General features: G+C 47.0%; 1 protein-coding gene across 1 annotated transcript in view; it reads left to right on the top strand.

Annotated features, from left to right (window-relative positions):
- RNASE4 (ribonuclease, RNase A family, 4) overlaps window positions 1-530 on the top strand; it is a 19,517-nt gene extending 18,987 nt beyond the window's left edge. Inside the window, exon 3 of the transcript XR_551670.1 lies at window positions 30-530. The gene's annotated coding sequence lies outside the window, so the exon portion shown is untranslated. The remainder of the gene's footprint in view (window positions 1-29) is intronic.
- The last annotated feature ends 7,265 nt before the right edge of the window (window positions 531-7,795 follow it).

The raw sequence follows: 7,795 nt of genomic DNA, 5'->3' as shown, positions 1-7,795 counted from the left end.
TCTGCACTAAGCTTCCTTCCATAATACTGGTCAGCTTAGCTCTCTCAGATCTTATCCTCTGGAATTTAGTCATTATATGTATTTTATAGCGTTTCAAGCATTTCAGAGTGCTTTCATTTAAGTTATCTCATTTTAATACCACAGCAGCCCTGTAACGCTGATGATGCTGAAATATATACATAAACTTAAGGGATTTGCTGAAGACAATAAAGTCAGTGAAAAATCTGAGACAAAAATTTAGTTTAACTGGCTTCTCGTCCAGGGTCTTTTCTACTTCATCAAGAGCAGTGTTTTGAAAGTGTCTGCTTTTTTTTTTTTTTAATCCCTGAAAGCCAGCTGTTGGGGAAGCAATAAAAATTTGGAAATATATACTGGCAAAATGAGAGTTCTGTGTTATTTGGCATTGTTATGTTTGAGTCTGATAAAAAAAAAATAGTAAGAATTTTCTCTTTCTCTTCCAAACTTTTGAATCACCCTTTTAAGTGAGGGTATTAAAAATGTGCTAGATCGTTAAAACTCATTTACTCTTCCTGACTGAAAGTTTTTTTAGGACTTAAATTGCAGATATCTGAAAAGACTGTATTATTTATTTTTCCCTTATTTTTAAAAATTCTTCTCTAGTCTATAAACACACATGTACCTTAATAGCCTCATAAACTCTGGTCAAAGACTAATGCCCATCAGATCCATGACCGTGATACAAAAACTTGTCTCATTTACTTCAGAGAGAATGATTCCTCTCAAAGACAATTCTCACACCCCTCCCTTCTCCCTTTGAATATTTAGAAACAAATTGAGAAGCAGAGATATATGAAAATGCTAGCTGCTAACCGTGGAAAAGTGTCTGTGTGTATGTGTGTGTGAAAGGACTGAACTGGAAACATCTGAATTATAGCAGATACGGAAAGTGATCTTATCTGAACATACCTCATCTGACTAAAGCAGAGTCTCCTGAAAGTACAGCTACCAAGGGGGTCTCCAGACAGGACACAGTTGAAGAAAATCATGTAAGTAAATCTTATTCAAACCTTCTGTAGGATAATGCTGGACATAGCCCTATTCCCCCTTCCCCATGCATTCCAGAGTTCCTTCTTGCCCCTGGGAGACTACCCCTGGCCAAGGTAGTTACCCAAGGAAAGGCACGTCCCCTTTAAGACAAAGAGAGCTGGAGGGAGCTGGGACCCTAAGTAAACAAACAAGCACCCTGGCACCAGGAGAGTAGCGAGTAGATTAATTTATCTACTAAACCAGTGAGCGTCTGCACGTAAGCCTGAAAATGATTTACACCCCTACTCTGATCTGTTCACTACATAACTGCTGTATGTACCCCAGCGGGGCACAAATATCCAGCTGACCGGCTGTTTACACCTTACACTTGTCTTCTCCAAAGGTCCATTTGTTTTCTCGAAGAAGTCCTTTCTCCCTCCTCCCTTTCTCGTGTTAAATTGGTTTATAAACTTCCCTCCCTAGCCATTCAGTGAGTCTCTTTATCTGAATGCCTCAACAAGTTATGAATAACACTTTTCCTTCCTCCGGTTAATTTGTCCATTGTTAATTCACAGGCCCCTGACCACTAAACCTAATTTAGGAGAGGGAAGGTTTTTCCTCCCAATAGAACGTCTGTACCTAGAAGGAAGCATGGGAAGAGAATCCTGTCCTCAACACCCTTCATGGGCGTTGGTGACTGTGGTATATGACATATATTTGGTCTTTGTTTTTGATTCCTGTCACAGAACTCCTAAAACCATTGGAATTTCCCTAACATAGGAGTGTCTTTTGTTATTCATAACAAGAGCCCCTTTTGATCACACCTGAATTTATGCTCATGAGTAATAGATCTGCAACATAACCAGTGCCACTTTAGACAAGCCCAAGTACAAAATGGCGCCACCCACTCCCTCCCTTCTCCTTCCCCCTTCCCTTTACAAGAAGCCTCCTGACTTAGAAACAAGTTTCCGGCTTCTGCATCGGTGCAGTTCTCCACCCAGTTACTTCAACCTAATGGTCCCTCCTCCCGTACATTTCATGCCCCAAAGCTAATATAAACTCTTGCAAACCCATTGTTGGGGCTGTCCACCATTTTCAGAGCAACCATGCTCCCTCTCCCACTCTGAGCACAGCCCAGCAGATTTCTTTCTTTAATAAAGCTTGAACGGTACCCAGCATCTTGGCTCACTTTCTTTCATTATGGTGCCGAAACCCGGGAAGGGTTTTGGACGACATTGTGGATGATCCCCTCTCCCTGGGGGTGACTGGCCCTCGGTGGCCCTTCCTGGACCTGCCGGAATGGGGTACACTAGGGACTCTCTCTCCTTTTGCCGTTTCGGACCAATGCATCCAACACCGGCCTCAATTCAGGGTGAGCCAGTGGGTCTGTCCTTCCTACTTCTACTGTTCCCCCGACTACTCTCTCTACGACTCAGGTCCCTACAAAGCCCAGGCGCCTGGCCGAGGGAACTCTTCCCGTGCCCCCAGCTATGGAAGGACCCTTCATTAGCTGGTCGGTTGGCTTTTTTTCTCTTGAAAAGAAGGTGGGCAACAGAGAGGACACTTTGCACGCTTCTTCTACCAGGACTGACTTCCCTTTCTCACCCTCTAAATGGGTTCCTCGCTATCCAAACCTCCACACTCTACGCCCTTGGGCCATCTTCTGGCCAATTTCTTGGTCTCCAGGAACACATTGAACCTAAACATCCAGTCCCCTTTTCTACTGTACTCCGCGCTCTACACCTCTGGGCTTTCTCCTGGCCAATTTCTTGGCCTCTGGAGAGACGTTAAAACTCAAAAGCCTCGTTACAATGGATCCCAGTGGCCACAAGATGGCACTCAATTTAGACACTCACCAAAATGGCAAAAGCTATAGAGATTCCTTGTTCGGGACTTTTCCTATCTCTGAATGTATTCTTCTCTCTGTCAAAACTGTCCTATGTCTCAAACTTTCCTAGCTCATGCTCGATCTCTCCTTCCAAACTCGATCAATCTTCTGATCCGTCAGCCCTCCACATTTCTCTCTTTCCCCTCTACCTGGCCTCGAGATGCTCTTCCTCAGCCCAACTCCTCCCCTTCCCCCACTTTGTCAGGTAACAACCCCGCCTCAGCTCCAGCTTTTTATAACCCTTCCGTGAAGTGGCTGGGACGGAAGGAATTGTCTGAGTCCATGTACAGGGAGCAGGTCTGGATGGTGACTCATGTACACGCTCAAAATAATAGGCAGCCTGTGGGAGCTGTTGCTGTTCCTTGCACGGACCCAAAACGAGACTACCAGGCTGGCCATGGGGATTGGGATCTCCAGGATAATATGATCACACACCTACTTCATGGCCTCCAAAAGGCTACCCACAAGTCAGTCAATTATGACAAGCTTAGAGAGATCACACAGAGACCCATTGAAAATCCCAGCGAGTTCCTAACCCACCTCTCTGAGTCTTTACATGAATACACACGTATAGACCCAAACTCCCCTGCAGGCATGGCCCTCTTGCACTCTCATTTCATTACCCAATCAGGCCCTGATATTTGAAAAAACTATAAAAGAGATCAGGCCAAATGCCAGCTCCTGGCTAATGCTATCCAAGGCTCACATACCCCAAAGCTGGCTGCCTCAAGGGACAAGCCACCTGGGAACTGCTTCAAATGCAGTCAACTGGGCCACTCAGAATGGGCCTGTCATAACCTGTCCTCACTGCAAATGGCCAGGTCACTGGGGGATTGACTGTGCCACTTGCCAGAGAGGGAGTGGCCCAGTCCCCAACCTACAGCCTTTGGCTTAATGGCCATCCCTACCGGAGCTTCTTGGCTTTGCCCAGGAGGAGGACCGACAATGCCCAGGGCCTGAGGCCCCCACAGAGATCAACACGCATGAGCCCACTGAGCCCACGGTAACTCGTTTCCTGGCAGGTAAGCCGATCTTTTTTGTCATTGATACAGGGGCCATTTTCTCTACCCTTCCTGAGTATGCAGGACCAACAACCCCATCCTCTGTCACAATAGCAGGGGTCACTCAACCCCTTTCCTGCACCCTACATCACACCCAATTCACACACAAATTCTTAAAAATGCCTCGATGCCCAGCCCCCTTTCTGGGATGGGACATTCTTTTCAGATTCAAAGCTACTCTTACCCTAAACACTTTAACTCCAGCTACAAAACTCCTGTTACAGGCTGCACCCAGACCTGGCCCCAGGGGCTTCCTCCTCCCCCCCCTTTGGACAAGGTTAATCCTGTAGTATGGGACACTTCTTCTCCCTCCATTGCTATGCACCATTCCCCTATCCTTGTTTAGTTACAGAACCCTCTTTGTTCCCTAATGTCCCACAATACCCCATCGCTAACCCCTAATAGGCTTAAAACCCATGGTACACAAACTCATTTCTTCTCGTCTCTCACGGCCTACCCACTCACCTTTTAATACACCAAGCCTTCCAGTTATAAAGCCTAACAGCTCATACCGTTTAGTACAGGACTAATCCTCACATGCGCTGTTCCCACCAACTTACTTGGGCAATACTACCTCAGCGATTTTGGGATAGCCCCCACTTTTCCAGCCAGGCTTTAGCTCAAGATTTATCTGAACTTTCCCCCCCAACCTCTAGCACTTTAATACAGTGTGTGGATGACCTCCTCCTTTGTAGCCCCTCCTATGAGGATTCACAGGCCCACATTACTGCTTTCCTTAATTTCCTGGCCTCCAGGGTATATCAAGTGTCCCCCAACAAGGCCCAAATTTCTTCTTCTTCAGTTCAAGAGTCTAATTTCTGAACTCCCTACTCCTACCACAAAGGGTGAAATCCTTTCTTTCTTGGGGCTTGCAGGGTATCTTCACCTATGAATTCCTAACTTTAGCATGCTAGCAAAGCCACTTTATGGGGCAGCCAAAGGGGATTCTGCCGTTCCCTTAGATCCCACAAAGCTCATTCATTCTCCCTTCCAGCAATTAAAAGTCACTCTCCTCACAGTCCCAGCTGTATCTCTCTCAAACCTATCTCATCCTTTTATCCTGACATCACCAAAACCCAAAGATTGGCAGTAGGAGTTTTGGGACAAAAGGCAGGAGATATTTTCTCCCCGGTTGCATACCTCTCTAAACACTAGATGCCACATCTTGGGAATGGGCTGCAGCTTTTGGGCCTTGGTGGCAGCCACCCTTTTAGCATAAGAAAGCTCTAAACTAACTTTTAAACAACAAACAGTCAAGACCTTCTCAGCCATGAGGCCAAGTCAATTCTCTCCCTTTCCCGCCTACAACTTATTCACCTTTCTTTCATTGAAAACTCCCAGTTCTCCTTTAAACCTTGCCCTCCCTTAAAATTCAGCCATTCTCATCCCAAAACAGTCATGACACTTAGAACACAATTGCATGGAGGCTTTAGACCTCTTTCTCAGTCCCTTTTCACACATCTCCCCACATCACATTACACGGTTCATAGATGGGAGCACAACCTCCACACCTGCCCCCTGGGCAGGTTATGCCGTAGTAAATCGCACACAAGCTATTGAGGCAGCACAACTCCCAAAGGAGGTTGGGGTTATACACTGCAGAGGACACCAAACCTCCAACGACCCCATAGCCCAGGGAAACAAACTGGCGGATCTAACCGCAAAACAGGCTGCTCAATCACCAGGTCCCCACTCTTCCTCTCCTGCTCAGGTCCTTCTCATGGCCCTTAAGCCCTTAACCCAATACACACTCCAAGAAATACAACACCTCCTGTGGTTGGGAGAACAGAGAAATGACAACTGGTATACTCTGTCCAGTCGCTATGTCCTCCCTACCACACAAGCTGAGCAAATCCTTTCAGATTTCCATAATTCAGTTCATATAGGCTATAAACCCCTACTACGTTTTCCTCCGCTCTTATATTACTCTCCCCACAAAAGGACATGCTATCTTCTTTTTTAAAATTTTATTTATTTTTGACCAGTAAGGGGATTGCAACCCTCAGCATGGTGTGGTCTGCACCACACTCAGCAAGTGAGTGCACCAGCCATCCCTATATAGGCTCCGAACCCACAGCCTCAGTACTCCCAGCACCGCACTCTCTCGAGTGAGTCATGGGGCTGGCCCATGGACGTGCTATCTTCTAACCTTAGTAGATATCTTTTCAGGTTGGATTGAGGCTTTCCCCTGCACTCAGAGGATGCTAAAGCGGTAACACATGCTCCCACCTCAGAAATCATCCCTCGTTTTGGCCTACCTACCAGTCACTTACCTATGGGCTGTCCCCCACAATCCCACAAGCCTCAGCCCCCTTGAACTTATGTATGGTAGGCCCTTCACTCTCAGACCTCTCCCTTCCAGCTCATCACCTTTCAGCCAGTATCTCCCTACTCTTTCGCTCATTAGGGATCTTCTTAGGGAACAGGCCAACCTTCTATCACCTCGTCCTTTCCCCACAACCTTCTCAGACTTTAAACTGAGCCTGGGACAGCAAGTGTATATTAAAACCCGAATCCCAAAGCCCTCATGCTGGGAAGGGCCTTATACAGCACTTATCACCACCCCCACGGCAGTAAAAGTACTAAGAAAGGCCCCCTTGGTATCACTTATCCTTGGTAAAACTAGCACCTGAGACTTTACCAAAAATCTGTTGACACCAAGCCAGAGGGGTCCCTCTACTCAATCCCCAACCCAACATCTCTCCTCACACTTCATCCATTTTAGGGCCCACAAAACTGAAAATCTCCAGGACCTCTGCTCTTCCCCCAATCCCAGAAGGAGGATGATCTTTTCCCCGGCGATTATCGTCTCACTCTTGCAGGCCCGCTTCATGTCCTCCGCACAAGAGCTGCTATTATACTACCTGTTCTAGTACTTGCTACAGGATTGGCAGCAGCTGCCCCAGAGCAGTGTAACATTATAGGAAGGTTTCTTCTGGCACTCCTTTACCTCCTATCAGTAGGATGCTTCTTAGCAATGTCATTGTGACAATGTCCGCTTTAAATTCTTTTGGCTCCCTAACGCTTTGCATCCTTCCTGTGTTTTTCCTCCTACCTCAATGCTCCCCCTTACCTGGAACATGGAGGTTCCAGGTCCGCAGGGATGAAGCAGTCCTCAGTGAATCAGACTGGTCTCCAAGTGACTCATCTGTCTCCCACTTTGCGAGAAACTTTTTGTGGCCTCTTCCTCCCTGTCAATGCAGCCCGTAACGTTTCCACAAACATCTCTTCACTTTCCTCTAATCTCACCTCAGTGGGGACTGTCAGCGTTGTGTGGGGCCTGCCCACAGTCTGCCTCACTAACACAAAATGCTACCACTCATCCCCTCCTCATCCATACCCTAAAAGCAGAATATATTTCCTTTGTAAAACTATGTTATCCTGTTGCCTGCCCCCAACTCGATTTCTTGCATATTTGTTTGGCCACCCCTGACATCACCGTTCAGACAGAGGGGACTGGGACTAACTTTGGCCCCTCCCTCTCAGGAAGTGCCCCCACTCCTGTAGGGCACTAATTGTAACTTTTAATTGGGGCAGGGATCCTTCCTGCAACTGGAACTGGCATAGCGGGCCCTGCTACTGCCTCTCAATTCTATCAAAGACTCTCAGAAGAACTAAGCATAGACAGCATCTCCTCCCTCCAGTGACAGTTCACCTCACTAGCGTCAGTGGACAGTCGCTTTGCAGAACCGTTGGACCCTTTACTTCCTTACAGCCAAGAAGGGAGGCACCTGCCTCTTCTTCAGGGAGGAATGCTGTTATTATGTAAATGAGCCCGGGGTCATCCAAAACAACTTAAACCATTTCAGTGAACCCTTGGACACCCTGGCTTATGATCCTACTAGGACCCCTAACTGTG

This window comes from Galeopterus variegatus, unplaced genomic scaffold (genome assembly GCF_000696425.1).
Source record: "Galeopterus variegatus unplaced genomic scaffold, G_variegatus-3.0.2 Scaffold4864, whole genome shotgun sequence".
In the NCBI taxonomy this organism is placed as follows: domain Eukaryota; kingdom Metazoa; phylum Chordata; class Mammalia; order Dermoptera; family Cynocephalidae; genus Galeopterus; species Galeopterus variegatus.
Note: the sequence above shows the minus strand (reverse complement) of the source record. Positions and strands in the feature narration are given on the sequence as shown.